The sequence below is a fragment of the Thermobia domestica genome, chromosome 1 (genome assembly GCF_964235325.1).
Source record: "Thermobia domestica chromosome 1, izTheDome1.hap1.1, whole genome shotgun sequence".
In the NCBI taxonomy this organism is placed as follows: domain Eukaryota; kingdom Metazoa; phylum Arthropoda; class Insecta; order Zygentoma; family Lepismatidae; genus Thermobia; species Thermobia domestica.
In genome coordinates, this window is record NC_137454.1 from 52,139,870 (window position 1) to 52,159,194 (window position 19,325).

Consider the following 19,325-nt stretch of genomic DNA (forward strand, 5'->3'; position numbering starts at 1 on the left):
AATCAAATTAACTTTCTGCAGATATTTGCGTATGAAGTCTTCTTTAATGTGATCGTAGTTATATTCCTCCTCATAATCATCATAACCTATAGATAACCATTGTTCATTAGTTAGTGAATCTAATATCTCATCAGACAAGTCCATAACGTTTGTATAGAGAATGTTTTGCATAAGAAATGAGTTGCTTTCTTTATTGGCTTTCTTAAACAAATGATCTAACATACCTATGGAGATGCTAAAATTTATTTTGTCTTCATCATTATAACCACCAATATCTAAATATTTACATACATAATCAAATATAGGTTTGTAAGATAATATTTCCTTAGCACTAGTCATGTTTGTTTTTATTCTTAGATTTTTAAATTTATTTCATTTTTGTTAGTTTTCTATATAATAAATATGGAGAAAGAATTTGATTTATTACATGATAGATTTAAACTAATTCATCATGATCTTAAACTCTTAGCAGCACTACTAGAGAAGCAAATACTGTTAAAGGAGAAATAATTATCAATAGCACATCAAAAAACATCTGATTTGAGTAGTGATGATGAATATAAATATGGCAGTGATGATTATGATGATGATGATGAGTAAGTTTACAAAAATGATTTAATTTTAATATGTGTATATGTAACTTTGATGGGTTATTCTCATCAAAGTCCTGTTCTAATACAACACGTAATATGTAGACAATGGCAGGAGTGTACAATGTTAAGCGTTGTATTAGGATATATGGGAGTAAAAATAGTATGAAAATGAACTGAAATAATCGAGCGAAGATAAAAATTGAGTAGTAGAATTTTCTATATAATAAATAAGATGAGTGATTATAGTAAATTTACTGTAATAGAGTTAAGGCGACAATGTAAAGAAAAGGGAATCAAAAGATATTCCCGATTAAGAAAAGCAGAACTAATAAACCTTCTTAAACAATATGATGATGAACAAAGCAGAAGACAGATTAAAGTTATATTCCCATTTAAACAAGAAGTAATTGAAGAACCGAAGCCAGCACATATACCCATCAAAGTAGAATTAGAAGAAACAGCACTCAAGAAGCGTTTACAAACCATTAAAGTCGAAAACACAGGAGGATATAAAGACCCAATAAAATTTTTAGATACAAGTGGAAGAGTTGCTATTAACAAAATCAAAGAGGAATTAAAATTTCACCCAGTTAAAGTTAATCTTGTTTTCATTTGTGACTATATTAAAGATAAAGAAATACAAAAGCACAATTTCAAAACATCAAACGAGAGAATATTAGAATCAACTGACTTAATGAATATATATCTTATGCCAAACAAAAACTTCGTAGAGAAATGGAAGAATTTCAAGGCCGAGGATCAGGATGGACGTTACATCAAATTAAACACCTAGAAATCAGATTAAATAAGTATGTACCATTAAGAGCTGCTTCCTATATTGAACTTCCAAAGCAGATTAAAGATAAGAAAGCAGTAATGAATATTCAAAATAAAGATAATAAATGTTTCTTATATTCTATTGCAAGTTATTTAAAGCCTATTGATAGAACCGTTTCAAAAAATCCTCAAAGACCCTCTCATTATAAACAACTTGTTAATGAATTACAAAAGAAATATTGTGATGGTATTGAGTTTCCTGTACAGTTAAAAGATATTCCAAAATTTGAAAGAAGAAGTAATATCTCCATCAATGTTTACGGCTATGACAAGAACTTTCATGTATATCCACTTCAAATCACAAAAGATAAGCAGGAAACTCATATCAATTTATTATGTGTAAAAGATGAAAAGAACACTCATTTTTGTTGGATAAAAGACTTATCACGATTAATAAGAAGTCAAGTGATAAAACATACTGAAAAGTTATACTTTTGTAATAGATGTTTAACAAGACACTTTCGAAATGAGAAGCAGTTGCAAAACCATGAATTAGATTGTAAAGAGCGTGAGGCTGTTAGAATAGAACTTCCAAAACCATACGACAATCAAATAAATTTTCAAAACTATAATCGATCATTAAGAGTTCCATTTACGATAATTGCTGACTTTGAATGTATCTTATGTAAGTTAAAAATAGAGCATAATTGTAGTAAAACAGTAAAATATCAAAAGCATAAACCAATGAGTTTTTGTTACTATGTTAAATATTCAAATGGAGACTACAAAGCCCCTGTCAGTTATATAGGTCCAGATGCTGCGAAAGTATTTATTGAAATGTTACAAAAAGAAGCAATAGAAATTAGGAAAATATATAACAGGGTAGTTAATATGATTCCGCTTAGTGAGGAGGAAATAGAAGCTTATAACAGTTCGGATACTTGTCATATATGTGAGAAAAACTTGAATGACTTACCACCAGCTGTAGAGAAAAAATAAACATACTGAAGAAGAAAATACAGTTCTACAAGGATAAAGATGATATGAGTGAAAAAATAGAAGAATGGAAGCATGACTTAAAAAAGTGTTTGTATAAGATAAATAAAAATAAAGCAAAAGTAAGAGATCATGATCATTTAACTGGAAAGTTTAGAGGTGTAGCTCACAGTTATTGCAATTTAAACTATAAAAATCCTAACTTTGTTCCTGTATTTCTTCACAACTTAACTGTCTATGATACGCATTTGTTTATTAAGGAGCTAGCTTATGATACACAGAAAATTAAACTCATTGCAAACAATGAAGAAAGGTACATAACATATGAAAAATATGTAAAAGCAGAATCAGAAAAAGATGGAATAAATTTAAGATTTGTTGATTCATTTAGATTTATGCCAAAGAGTTTAGCAGAGTTAACAAAGAATTTAAAGCCAGAAAAATTTCGAGAAACATTAAAGTTTTTTCCGATTGATAAACTTGACCTAGTTAATACTAAAGGTGATTATCCATTTGATTATATTGATTCATTTGAAAGAACCTGTTCCATTATCTCCAGACAAATTTACAAACAGATTAACAGGAGAAAAAATGAGTCCTGAACGTCATAAGCTTCATGTACGAGTTTGTAAAGAATTCAATCTAGAGTTATTGGAGGACTTAACTGAACATTATAACAAAACAGATGTCCTTCAATTAACAGATATATTTGAAAACTTTAGAGATGTGTGTTTAAAGGCATATGGATTAGATCCTGCTTGGTATTATACAGCACCAGGTCTATCGTGGGATGCAATGTTAAAGATGACTAAAATTAACTTAGAAATGTTAACTGATTATGATAAAATACTAATGTTAGAAAAGGGTATACGAGGGGGAATCTCACAATGCAGTAAAAGATATGTAAAAGCCAACAACAAATATATGCAAGATTATAATAAAGATTAGTGTTCAACATACCTAGCATATCTAGACGCGGATGGGCTATGAGTCAATACATGCCTTATAAAGATTTTAAGTGGGTTAAACCTTACATAGATATAATGAACATTCCGGATGACTCAGAAACTGGTTACATATTAGAAGTTGATTTAGAATATTCAAAGCATTTACATAACAAGCATTCTGATTTACCATTAGCTCCAGAGAACATGTGTCCACCCGGCTCAAAACAATCGAAATTATTAACAACGCTTTACAATAAGGAAATATATGTAATTCACTATAGAAACTTAAAACTTTATATGTAACTTGGAATGAAATTGAAGAAAGTGCATAGGGTATTAGAGTTTAAACAATCAAACTGGCTAAAGAAATACATTGATTTAAATACAGAGATGATTACGCAAGCTAAAAACAAATTTGAAGAACATTCTTATAGGCTCATGAATAACTCGGTATTTGGAAAGACTATGGAAAATATTCGAAAAAGACAGCCCATACAATTAGAATGTGATCCTAAGAGGGTAGAAGCATTAATTGCTAAACCTAACTTTGATTACAGAACAATATTTAGTGAGAACTTGTGTGCTATACATATGAAAAAAGAGCGATTAACATTTAATAAGCCAATACATGTTGGTATGAGTGTGTTAGAACTATCGAAGCTATTAATGTATGATTTTCACTATAACACGATGAAGCCGAAATATGGTAACAATATAGATTTATGTTATATGGATACTGATAGCTTTATATATGAGATTGAGACTGAAGACTTTTACAAAGATATAGCAGAAATAGTTGACCAGTTTGACACGAGTGAATACAAGGAAAATAACATATATGGACTACCACTAATAAACAAAAAATAAGATGAAAGATGAAAATAAAGGTAAGATAATGACAGAGTTTATTGGATTGAGATCAAAGATGTATGCTTATAGGGTAGAAAATAAAGAAGAGAAAAAAGCTAAAGGAGTAACTAAATGCGTAGTTGCCAAGGAGTTGCAGTCTGATGATTATAAAGAAAGCTTATTTAAAAATGTTAAAACGTATAAAGACATAAACCTCATTAGAAGGTATAAGCACGATATATATAGCATAACCGTTCAAATGCTAGCATTAGATTCCTCAGACGATAAAAGATATATACTACGAGATGGTGTAAATACGCTAGCTTGGGGACATTATAAGATAGAAGAGGAGTAGATGTAATTATATGTAGTGTAGTTTTAGTTATAAGTTTTAGATGTAAGTTTTTATGATTTTAAGTGTCATAAAAGCATATTCAATCTCACTTTGGGGTATCCTTCTGTGTTAAAGTACAATAGTCAGGGGTGGCTTCATATTTTTTTTGGGTAGTTAGGGGGTGGAGGGGGAAAGTGGGGCAAAACATACATATGTCCCCTACTCATGACCATGGTTAATCTCGAGTGACAGATATTGCATGTGATTAATCTTTACGACTTGATTCTGTCGTACTTCCTTGACACAGATTTATTACCTATCGTGCTGCAGCTTTTCTATATTTGTTTAGGGTACAGCACTTTTGTGTGGGGGTGGGGGGGGGTTGAAAAGCAAGCAGGGTATAATGTCATGTTGGAACCTGAAAAAAAAACTGTTTCATAGCTCTCGACTTATAGAGAAATTGTTTCAAGATATCGATTCGCAAAAATACCATTGGAATTTCTGCTCTACAGCAACACTTACTCTTCACATCTACGTATTATGCCACATGGGAATTATTTCTACGGCTACTCCAATACGTACCATTTTCTAAGTAACTCTAGTATCAAGCCGTTTGTCACTGAATGCTATAGTTTACTTCCTACTTAACATTTGTTTCTTAAGCAGCTTTATTCGTGTTGCACAGTTTTTCTTTTCTCAGTACAGACCCCATAATATTTCAACTTTAAAGCCTCATATCTTAATTATTTGACAATACTGAACTAGTATCTTTTGCTTATTTAATTCCACGTCCAACAGCAATTGTGGTAATGCCAAGAAAGGGAATATATTCTAATTGAAAACGCATAAGTTTGGGTGTGGGTGGCAAGCCTGCTTGCGTGACACTACGGTTGTGATCTTAGTCACAGGCCCAGCTTCACTAAGTAGGAGGTTTCCTGTACACATTTTCATTCTCTGCATATCCCGTGTTTTAGGGGTTTAAATGATGGTTAGTGGTAATTATAACACAGAATGTGATAGTACGGGAAAGATACACTGTAAGTCGTTTTATCTCTATATCATTGGTCATTTCCCTGCCCTTGTTTTGGTACCACGGGGGCTTAGGGGTAGAGCTTTCACCTATGGAGCTTAGGGACCCTGGTTCGATTCTAGGCCCGCCAAGTGAACTTTGTGGAAAACAACACTGTGTTCGTTGGTTCTCCCAAATCCATCATCTTTCTTCATTCTACCATTTCATTCATTTCTCATCATCATGTCCTGTAACCTACCCGGTAGATTTCATTTAATTTAACCTGTCCTCGTTTTGATCTCACTGAACATCAATTCCGCATGTATCTAAATTGCATATAGTACAACTAAGGAAAGGAAACGAATAATAAATTTGGACGGACAACTTTTGTTTTCGTTCTCAAACAATAGGCAAACCGTTAATTGGCATACATCCTTGGAAAATGTTTCAGGAAGTCAAATTTATAAACATTACTTAACAGCACGGTAAATAAATTCCCATTTGGCGCCAAGTTTTGAAGCCACAGTGGCATTTATTAACCTGCCGTGAGAAAATTTAATAGTTAGCTGGCGACTACAATGATACATGTCAAGACATTTTCCTAACCTGTACAATTCAGCATACTTAGGGTATAGAACCCGTACATTAACACACGGTACTTCTAATTTCAACATAATTTGTGAGTTACTAATTATCTTGTTAACTCTTATAATTGTAATTTTTTAAAGGCTGATTATATGAAGAAGAGTGTTGCGTATGAAGGTTGATTTAAACCTTTTGGCTACAAAAACAATGCAACGGAAATATATCGCCATCTTCCTACGAAAGTAAAAAAAATAGATAAAATAATGACTGATATATGTCAGCAGAACTATCTAGCAAAGAACAATACACTGAAGGTATCAAGTCACTAAGGAAAACTTACAATCAACTGGTAATATACTGAATAAAAATAACTTAATTTAAGAAGCACCTTCAATTGTGCTCCATACGTCATAAGAGAGACATTATCCTCGTACCTTTACTGTGATACATTAAGAAGAACAACAATGAAAAACATTGCGCTTCTGAAAAAAATCTGAAATTTACCATGTAACAAATTAACTGATTACATAGTTAAAATAAAAATACTTAAGAAAAATATATATAACTATAGCATTAATTTGGCTCCTGGAAGAGGAACTGATTAGTTAAAAATATTTTTTTTTACGTTTAAGAACCCTGGTGAACAAAATGTATTACAGTATTGGATAAGAATAATGACATGGTAGTCCCAATGTAGTTAAAAGCAAGTCATCTAAAAGAAAACAATTGGTTATAGTATTCATTTTAACATAAATTCGAGTACATTTCATACAAATACGTTTTTTTTTATTAGACCTTGTTGGTCTCCAATCCTTGGATTCTTACGAATTGTCTGTGTGGTTCATCACGTCCGTTGGTGTTGAATTTTTACATACAATCTACTGAGTTGCGATAGTGTTGACGTGTTACTTCATGTTTCGTCCATTGTTGTCTAATTTTGATGCTTGTTTTCAACTTCTTTATGTTTTAAACGTGTTCAATATCACAAGTTTTACTGTCTTTTCGATCTAAAATTTCCACTAGCATATCATTGAATTTCCTGTCTTGATAAATATGAAATAAGTTTGCCAGTCCGAAATTAATCTTTTGCTAAGATTATGTCCTTTGGGAACAAAATACCATATCATTAATCGTATCTCGCTACGATTGCTGCGAGTCATGCACTAGGATTACTTTCTTCGACCAATATTAACAAACTTCAGTACTCATTTGAAGTTTAACTTCAGGGATTTTAACAAGTATAAATATGTATGTTTGGGAATAGTTCTGCACGATCTAGACCCAAAGATTCAGACACAAAGTATTTAATATTTCAGGTATTTTTCCATTTTCCTTAAAAATTTTGATGAGATTTATCGCAATATAATCTAATGAATCTGATCATTTCTACATTGATTCTTTCCATTATCCTGTAAATTGTAGTCCATTATCCTAGACAATGGTCTCTGGTTTTCCTAGATGTTTTATTTGATCCTCTAAATATGTCAATACAACTTAGGTAGAATAGTTCTGTAAGGAAAGTATCTAGGTATCGGGTGTATCCGGCCAATACTATAAACACGTATCCGTTGTTGCCTTTACTTACATGCTACGGTTTCATAAAATCAATGAAGACTTACTACCGTGCTAACGGAGATTTTGCTATCGCTTTCAAATTTCCTTTGTTGTGATGAAAGTAACACAATGTTTTAAATATTTCTTGAAATCGGGTCTGATGTTTTTCCATCGAAATGATCGTGCTATTATAGCGAAAATCCAGAAAATGCAGAATTTCGAAAATGAATATGATAATGTTCAAGGACAGTTTCCACCACAAGAGAAGAAAATATATATATTCCATTTTTTCGTTTTGGTAACCGTTGGACCAGCTATATTGCGCTAGGAATTTTGCAGTTCTTTTCTCTGCTTCTGTTCCTTATTATATTCCATGATTGACCTTCTCCGTACTTTATAATCGGCGTGATTTCAGAATCAAGTCTCTGTACTTGTTTCAAGTTCCACCTCTCAACTTCCTGGTTCTCGAACAACACTGTTTCTCTGAAGTGAACATGTACTTCTTCTTTCTCAGTTGATAGACTATTCCGAACAAGCCTTCACCTGCGGTATTATCTTTACTATTACAATGCTTGATATCATAATGTAATATTTGCACTGCTATCGCTGGTATATGTATCACGTGTTCCTCCTATGTACTCGTTTGAGACCTATCAAGTTTTTTGTAGTCAACTATTATGTTGTACTTAACTCTTATAAGAAAAGTCGGCATTGCTAATGGTTACTGCTAACGCTAAGCATTCCATTCTGAAACACAATACATTGTTCAATGAGTGAAAGGAGTGCGACTGTTATAGTATATTACTCACTCCTTTACATCTTGTATTTTAGGTAATGTTTACCCTACTCCAACGTTGGTTCATCCTATTGGTTGCAAGATATCTGTTTAAGCATCAGATGGGCTAAAAAAGCATCGCCATTCGTTAATTTCGTGAATTGATCAGAGCTTTGTTGACAATCCCTTGTTCACATTTTTTCCGTTATTTTTGAAAAGTTCATATAGAACATTAGTGATAACTACTAGGTTAAATATAATCTTTACGCGCCATTTAATAAATTACTGCATTTCCTTTGGTTTTGTCGAAATATAGAATCTTAGAATCGGTTTCATAGAGTCTATATCCTTGTTTAGCAATTCTGTTATTATATTTCTGAAGGCATTTGTGTCTATTATGGAGAATTCACATTTGTCATAGGTTATTGTCATATAACCTTCTTTCAGTTTTTGTAAGACTTCCCCTAGTATTTAAGATGTTTTTTCAATGTTTTATATCAACAATTTGATATATCATATCATATATCATTTCTTGAATTTAGTCATCTACTACAACTATATGATGGACACCATCTTTAACACTTTACCTACTGTGGCACGTCCACGTAATACACCAGCCACACCCGTCAGATCCACAGTGAATCTGCCATGGCTATTCTTCCAACTGATATCCGTTATGAGTTAATATGGCTCGTATTTGTCAATCCATGGCTTGCTTGCAATACAATGCCTAGGATCGTTTCCACTTGGATATTTCTTTCGACAGCTATCTGTGAAACGTCAGGATCTATCATTTGAAAAACTCTCCTCATTTGAAAACATTTATCTTTACGTAATAAATATATATGTGTCACATGTACCCTGATACATTCACCATAATATTCAATTTCATTTCAATATATGTTATAATATATGTATTGGACTCGTACTGATTATAAATCCTAGTGTTTCCTACTCTCATTCTTAATTGAAACTATATAAAATATTTGTTCTTACGTTTTATTTCAGAGCATATTATCGTTAACGCAATTTATATACCACACACTAGAATTCTTACTACAAGATGTTTAGTTTCTTTTGTTTACATACCTTATAGGCTTCAGACACATTTATTGAAAATTGGACGTCCTTATTTTGTTTCTCCCATATTTCCTCTCTCAAAGTAAATGGATGCATTGCAAATACAATATCGATTTTAAAATTCTTCCTAGGATAAAATAATTATTAATAGGTTAAAATATTAAAATTCATTTTCAGTGATGTTCAGAAATTTAAAAAACAAACAAAGAGTGTAATAATTGTCTCCTAGGACGTGTGTATACGTAATAAATACGTTTATCCTCTTCGGTTTCTGTCCGGTTTATCCTCGTAATTGAACATAATACAGGTCTCTCAGTACGTGAACTATGTCTCTTAGTAAAATATATAATCCGGTAATCATAGACACAAGTGAAGTTATTTCAATGATGTATTGAATAGATATTGTCAGCAGCATTTGAATCTTAGCTAAGGCATGACTATATGATCACGGCATACATTGAAAAACTTGTTTTCGTGCTTGCGAAAGTTGAAACATTTCTTTTTACTTTTGACGAACACAAAAATATTTCCTTGGAAGTTGGGAAATGTAATCAAGATGTCCATACAGACAGTAAATTATTTTCATTGTTATTATTAACGATTATTAGTTCATAAAGTACGCGTGATGAGAGTATAACTAAGTCAGCTTCTTTCTGCAACTGCCCTCGCTGATGCTACACAGATTTGGCTTTAACCCTTATCCGGGCACTCGGGACCTCCCAGGCCCAGTAGCTTCATATTTTTTTTCGAATCTCTCAATAACGATAAATATTTCGATGACATACAATTCAGAATCATTCTATCTTTATTCGAAGTTAAAGTCATATCGTGTTGGTAAGGCTAATAGAGTTGGTAAGGCCCCAGTTACCTGTCTACGTTAGAAAAATATTTTACCCGGACAAAGTTTAAATTAAATTTTTCACGTCGCTAACTTCTATCTGTTTGTTGTAGTCTATATTCAGCAAGTTTAGGGTCAAAATTTTAATATTATAGTTCTATTTGTGATTATACTAGTTAGTGTTTCTGTTAATGCTTTTATGGCATTCCCCTTCCACCTAGCCTCGTCTAATCGAATTCACATGGAGAGTTTACAACAACAAAAAATAACTAAACAAACTGTCAATATGAACTCAGATCACAAAGCCTGGCAGAGAGGGCTTGGGAGAGGAGAATCGAGCAGTTTCGCGTAATCAACTATGCTAGTATTAGCTGGAATTGCAGATCCAATATTTCTAGTTGGAAAAGGAAACACACTAAACATAAACTTAAAGAACATGTACAACAGTGTTTCAAGTTTTAAGATAACAACTTTATTTCCAATATAAGGAGGTGTATATGAACTAAAACGTTTGAATAGCTTATATACACTCGTTTGAAATGTGCAATAAACAACTATTCTAATAATAATTATCTGATGATTAAGTTGATCAAATCTCAAAAAATTTCAATTAAAACTTTACTAGTTGATTCTTATCTTCTTTAAATTTAATTTCAATTATATTTCAAACAGTATCTCTAATCAATAATTACTAATTCTCTTCAAAACTTGACTTTAACAGTTAATAATCTCTCGACGACTTTTACGACCATTAACTACTCATTGATAAATTTCATCAAACATGAATAATATTTCTGAACTAAAATCTTACAATATTTTTTGATCTTAATTAGCTAATTTATCAAATTAATAGCAGTCAAATTAATATCTGAATCAATATCTTAACTTTCAAGCTTATGACAACTTTCGAGAAAAAATTTATATATTTCTTTCGAGAAAATAATATCTAAATTCGCTCTCCTTCTGACATATGGCTAACAGCTGAAAAAGAAATACTTAATTTAAACGTAATATCGGATCCGCAGGTGGTTTATATCTTGTTTCAACGATTAAGGTCAAAGTAGAAAGAATAATCGCCACAATTTCTGGGAGGAAAAATAACTACTGTTGGAAGGCAAAGGTTCGCGAAGTTTAAACCCTTTGGAAACAAACTATCAACGACCTCACAATCAACAGTTTTGACAAACACAATTACTATAAGTAAATATAATATTATTAACTCACCAGGTTTCGGATAACTCAATGGTTTACCTATTTCCTTTTTTCCTCTCGTTTGGTATTTGGCCTCTTTGACTAACTGTTGACTATGCACGTACGCAATTCTTGCTCTGTGCCAGAAATTATACTATCACGTTGTTACAGAGGATAAATTCCAGGACAAATCTTTAGGATTGCCAGAATAAGCAGGTATCCAAACTAGCAATCTCTACGGACTCTACTAAGAAATGTCCCACACTACAAGAATTCTCTCTCTCTTTAATAAATTCCTTTTTTTTTTTGAAAAAAGAAATACTTCAGAGAGATTAATAAGTAATGAAACAGGACCAAAATGCACAATGAATTCACTCACCAAATAGAACTGAACAGAGCGAATTGAGGGTTCACTTTGCATGCACACTTTCCCTCTCTGACTCTGTAACAAGCACAAAAATAGGCTATTTCCTTGCCAACTTCTTTCACTAACACTGTGAACTTGTTCAACACATCGTGATATTTAACTTCGCTTAACTCGCAAAGAACAAATAGTAGCAAAAGATTTTCTGGCACGGAACTTAGACTTGCCCACGTATATTCACTCACAAACATGTCCTACTTAACACAAAGCAAAGCAAGAACACGTAACCACCAAACAACTCCATCCTCTCTGGGCTAAAGTAAGGAACAAGATAACGGGTCCCTGAGTCACCGAGCCAGGTAGAGTTGACGGGACAAGCCACGCCCACCGAACAAACACGCGCAAAACCTTTTTCCCCTCAAGTTGTCATAGCATATTGTTTCTCAGTCAATTCCTCCTTACATTATTCCTATCAAACTTTTTTTACATACTTTTTTCTTTCTCCTATTTTTCTAAAAAAAATACTTTTTACAAAAAGAAAAAGATCGTTTTTAAATATTGAAATTGATTAACAATAGGAGTCTTAATAGACAATATATCGCTCAAAGTACAATTTTTCCTCATGTAACCATCCATTCTTCTTCTTCCCAGATCCGGAAGGATGGTGCGTTACACTTGTAATTTGTAAAGTGTATTGAAAGGGAATTACCAACATCGCATTCGAAAGGAATTATCAACAAGTGTATTGAAAGGGAATTATCAACAAAGGAAAAGGAACATAATTCATTATATTTCAAAACATTCGCGCTGTTCAGGGAAAAATCCAAATGCAGTATCTCTGAAAAAAGGAAAACTTAATTGTGGAGATAATCATCATATCGCTCACAACCCTCTTCTTTTCTTAATGGAACTTACTGTTCAAGGCATTCTCATATGACTTTTTTTACAATGGAAGTGGTATTGACTTGGTCGTTTCTCTCTCTCGCGCGCGCTATCTTATTTACTTAAATATCTATCTATCTATCTATCTATTTATCTATCTATCTATCTACATATATATATATATATATATATATATATATATATATATATATATATATATATATATATATAGATAGATAGATATAGATATAGATATAGATATATATAGATATATAGATATAGATATAAAGATTATGGGAACGTTCTTATCCTTCCCCATGTTGAAGACATATTTGCGCCGTTGGTAGGAAGTGAAATGTGTGAATACTGAAGGGAAAAAGGTTTGCATGAAAATATTATGTACGTATATTGAACGAACTTTTTTTCATGAAGTGCAAAGTATCCTTACGAATGGTTTTACTTAGCAACAAAGTTGATATTTGAATAGATGTAATCATCCTGAATGTTTACTATTGTACTTGCACAAATATTTTACCTATTCATGTAGCTATCATGTGATCATTAGTGTTCTAGAACATTACGTTTGTAAGTTACATGTGATTTGTTTCGAATTATTTAATCTGGTGCAAAGCGGTTTATTTGACTTTTACATGTATTATACCGACGTTCCTTGAACACCTACAGAAGTTGTTTTGTGGTGTCAAAAGTATTACGGTATTTCACATTCACATGTGTTTTACCAATGTTCTCTGAACACCTACACAGGATGTTATATTTTAAAATAAGAAATACTTTTAATCTGTAATGATAATATTAATACACATACAACTGATGAATTTTGATGTAATTACTTCAATAATTGTTCATGCATTCACGAAAATTGAATTTTATACAGAAAACAATTGAAACGAACTCACCTTACGTTTTGAACTATGATGAAAAACTATTTTTTTCTCTGAATGAATAAATCCTGGCTAGTACAGCCACATTGAAGAATATATTCTTTCACGCCAAAAAGAGAGAAGAGAAAATAATACCAGGCAAATCCTGGATTAGAGTATCCAAGTGAAGAAATTTCTGGTTATGGTTTAATAAGTGTAACACTAAAGTAAATAATCTGATAAAAATTAAAATAAAATTTTGCGTACTTGAAGTTATTAATTGATTGAACTCATTATCAGTTAGATTCCAAGATTCTAAAGTAAAGCAGCAACAGATTGTGACAAATGTGCATAATTGTTTTTCTGAAGGAGGAAAAATGATTCGGAGCTTGTCTACAACGTTACAAGAATTTTGTTGCCACCTCGGGGTATACATTCTTACTTTTGGTGATAATAGTTAAGAGGATTTAAACATTGCATGTTATATCCAGGGAAGCAGCGATTGGAATAATAATAAAGATTAGAATGAAATTGTTCTTATAGTATTCTCGGAATAGAAAGCAAAATGACTAAGTCGATTTTACTCTTTTTTGAGAACTTTGGATATATAATTAATAATAATATTAAAAAACAGGACAAGAAGGAAAATTTCTGAAAACCAGGACAAATTTTAAGAACCCGGAGCATATGGTGGCCTTATATAATTATTTGCGTGCGGAGTGTCAGTACGGAGCCACTACATAGCAGAATTGAAACAAAATCTCGTAAATAAGTTGCCTAGTCAAGAAAAAAAAATACCGGCTCACCCTCAAAATTCTCTGTACACATAAGAAACTCAAGACTGTATTGATCGTTATTGTATTTACCAGCAATTGCCACTTCTTTAAAATTATCGAAGCAGATGAATAATAGTGGATATTAACCTTTACGCAACAACTGTTGTTTCATAAAAGGAAACTTACTCTATAAAATTACATTTCAAACAAAGGAAATTGCTTTAAAAAGGCATTTTCTACTCTCAATTGATGTATAAAATCCTAACACAATAGAATCTAAGTGTTATCAAATTTCTTATATTAAATCAATAAAAACTGAATAGATTAAGTAAAATATCGATAATGTATAATACAACGGAAATTTGTGTTTGTAAAGGCACTGCTGAAAACTTTTGATGTTCAATGTTATATTCTGGATTGCAGATTCCAAAATACTGGTCAGAAGGGAGCTAATAAGAAGTATGTACCGTTCACGGCCTTAATCAAAATCACAGCAATATTCCGGCAGGCCGGTGAAATACTGGCCTGTTAGCAACCATACTCGTTAATCAGAATGCTGAATACACCAAAGTACTTTACCATGCATTCTATAGTTTCTGCAAGATGAGTTTCATGAAGATGTTCAAATAAAACAAGATACTGTGTTATAATTTTAATTTTAACAACCTACTTTGTGAATTTGTTATATCTTCCACTTATCAATTTCCTGTAGGAGATGAGAATGTTAATGCGCAAGTTAGAAAGAAAAGATGCATTTTTCTCAAAAGGATTAAGCTCACGTATGAAATAATGAATAAATTTAATAATAAGAGCCGAGAAGTGATAAACTAACTCAGCAATAATGATTATAAGTATAAAGATAAATATGAAAGCAAAAAGTAATTCCAACATTGTTAGTATAAGATCAATGTAGTGAGCACACTATAGTTTGAACATACCATTCGACACAATAGTTTGCACAAAGTCCTGTTAGAAAATATCCATAGTATGCATATCCTTTTCTTTTAATGTTTCATTTAGACATTGTTTTCGTTCTGCCGGCGCCTCTAATTAAGTACAAACGAAAATTTCCCCTGCATATTCCCTTAATACGATGTGCAAACGATTGCTACAATTTCTGCTTGAATTCGACATGGTGGGGGCCACCATTTAGACAGCCCCCACTAAGTTTACGTTCTGGCGGCGCCCCTAATTATGTACAAACGAAAATTTCGCCTTCACATTTCTGTACAAAAGACGTACAAACGATTCCGACTATTTGAGATTGAATTGGACATGTTGGGGGCTACCACTTACACAAACCCTCATTTTGTTTTCGTTCTGGCGGCGTCCATAATTATGTAGAACCAAACATTTCGCCTGCACAATTCTGCACAAACGATGTAAAAACGATTGCGACAATCTGTAATTGAATTGGATATGGTAAAGGCTACCACTTAGACAGACCCCACTTTTTTCGTTCTGGCGACGCCCCTAATTGTGTCCAATCAAAAATTTTGCCAGCACATTTCTGTACATACAATGTGACAACGATCTCCGCAATTTGTGATTCAATTCTACATGGTGGGTGGCTGTCATTTAGAGAGCCCCCTACTTTTCTTTAGTTCTAGCGGCGCCCAAAATTGTGTACAAACAAAACCTCTTCCTGCATATTTCTGCAGAAAAGATGTAGAAACGATTGCGATGATTTGAGGTTGAATTTGACATGGTGCGGGGCTACCACTTAGACAGCACGCACTTTGTTTTCGTTCTGCCGGCGCCCCTAATTGTGTACAAACGAAAATTTCGCTCGAATATTTTTGTACAAACTATGTACAAACGATTGCGACAATTGATGATTGAGTTGTGCCTGAAGGGGGGCTATCACTTAGACAGTTCCCACTTTATTTTCATTCTGACGGCGCCCCTAATTACGTACAAACGAACATTTGTTCTGCACATTTCTGTACAAGCGACGTACAAACGGTTGCGATAATTTGTGATTAAATTGGACATGCTGGGGTCTACCACTTAGCCAGACCCCGCTTTGTTTTCGTTCTGGCGGCGCCCCTAATTATGTAGAAATGAAATTTTCGCCTTCACATTTCTGTGCGAACGATGTGTAGACGATTTTCAATATTTGGGCTTTAATTCGACATGGTGGGGCTACCACTTAGAGAGTTCCTCTTTGTTTTCGTTCTGGCGGCGCCCCTAATTGTGAACAAATGAAAATTTCAATCGTACATTTCCGTACAAACGATGTTCGAACGATGGCGACAATTTGTGATTGAATTGGACATGGTTGTGGGTACCACTTAAACAGCCCCCACTTTTTTCGTTCTGGTGGCGCCCCTATTTGTTTACAAACCAAACTTTCGCCTGCACATTTCTGCACAAACGATTGCCAATATTTGGGCTTCAATTGGACGTTTTGATGGCTACCACTGAGAGAGCCCCCACTTTGTTTTCGTTCTGTCGATACCTTGATTCTGTACAAACGAAAATTTTCCCTGCACGTCTCTGTACAAACGACGTACAAACGATTGTGACAATTTGTGGTTAAATTAGACAAGGTTGGGGGATTTCATTTAGACAGCCCGTCCTATTTCCCTTTCGTTCTGATGGCGCCACTAATGTGTACAAACGAAAATTTCGCTCGTAGATTTCTGTACAAACGATGTACAAACGATTGCGACAATTTATGATTGAATTGGACATGGTGCGGGGCTACCACCGAGACAGCCCCCACTTTTTTCTTTCTGGCGGCGTCCGTAAATGTGCACAAACTTAACTTTCGCCTTCGCATTTCTGTACAAACGATGTACAAACTATTGGGATGATTTTTTATTTGATTTTACATGGTAGGGGCTACCACTTGGAAAGTTCTTCACTTTGTTTTTGTTCTGGCTGCGTCCTAATCTAATTGTGTCCAAACGTAAATTTCACCTTTACATTTCTATAGAAACAATGTGCAAGCCATTGAGACAATTTCCGATTGAGTCTTGAAAGGGGGAGCTGTCTTAATGGACGTGAAAAGCAGTACTGCAAAAATACATGTAATTTATATTGACCACCATAGGAGGCAATGATCATTTAAGATTTTGCAGTGCTGTTGAATTGAATAAACGATGGCTGAATGTAGTAGTGTGAAAATTATAGTTACTCAGATTGTGCATGCTCGGGAAATGCCACGCTCGGGTAATGCCAATTTCGAAGCTCTAGGCCCAACAGCCACCTCTATAATCATCACTGACTGCCATTTCAATAATGTGTCTTACGGTCTTATATCGGTGTTCCCATCCTTTCCTTCCCCCTCCAACTGGATACTTGATATTTTTTGTTCCAAATGTTTGTGCTAGTTAGTTAATTATTTAAGTTTAGGATTCCCTTTCTGCATCGAGGTTATGTGAGACGTAGACTCAAAGACTATGATGAAATCCAAACACAGTGATCGTTCAAATTTTGTAAGCTCTGTAGTTATCAACGTTAAAATCGTAAATGAGCCATTTCTACCACTTACAGTTGGCGAATCACCTGCATTAAGAAACTCCCTCAAGAAGAATCTCTCTATTAATTTATTGCAAAAAGCAGAATTAAAAAATTCACATTCGTCCAAACTTATCGTATGAAGAAACGACCGCTCGTGTGTACGTACTAATATCGATAAATTTCACTACCCGATCACAATAAATACTTCACATACCCCCGCCACACACACACACTAGCATATGTACACACGAAAGTATACCTGATAGTATCCACACGCTTACGCCGGAAACTAGAAACACACACACACAGACAGACAGAGAGAGAGAGAGAGAGAGAGAGAGAGAGAGAGAGAGAGAGAGTGAGAGGAAATCTTGTTGTACCTTTCTACTGAATGAACTATTACTGATAAAATCAATTAAAAATAAAAAAAATTTAAATTAAATTTTCAAAGATTGGTACCACTGCAGCGCCTAACACATGAAATTGTTGCATATTGATTGATTCGTAGTATGATGTATATGGATCTCTTAATGGTAGTATAACAAAATGCCTTCAATTGACCACAAAATAAAAAAGTTAAATTTATTTCTCAAATTTTGTAAAATCAGAGTCGGTGGGCATTATAGGAACAATCTACAATAACAATATATGCAAATAAATATTAATATACCTCATCTTTTCCAATGGGTGCATGAAAGCTTCGAATAGTGTTTGGTGCCATAATCATTAGCTGATGTAAGTATATATATATATATATATATATATATATATATATATATATATATATATATATATATATATATATAAGAACTTTAAAAGTCCGTAACTCCAAAACAATGAGACCCACTGAAGTCGGGTCAAGACTTCGCTTAGGGACTAGTATGTTCACTATCCAAAGGTAAATGTTTTAGAATCCTGCTGTACTCATACAAGATTTGATATATATATATGTCTGAAGATTTCAAAGCAATCAGATTTCTAGATTTATCCAAACTATATACATATATATTTCCAATTATGTCGAATTAGTAACACGAATAAGCGTAGCAATAAAGACCAATCCATGTCACCATCATTGTAACAGAAGATTCTACCAGCTTATTACGTGACTTACACTTTAACAGTTAAGACACAATAAAATAATGTCGGGGTTGTGTGACTGCACGCAAAATTTTAAACTCACATTGTGATATTAAGCATTTTCATTACATATATCGCACCACAAATATGAATACTCACTAAAGATTATACCTCAAAAATTATGATGGCAGTGTGTTCGGTGCCATATTGATTTTAGAAGTTTCGAGCTCCTGGCTGTCTGACAAGATCAGAAAAAATCTTATTACCTGAGTTCTGCAGATTTTAATGTCGCGAACACTCTCTTGACACAACCAAGCCTTCATTCTTCTCTATTTATGAGACCCGG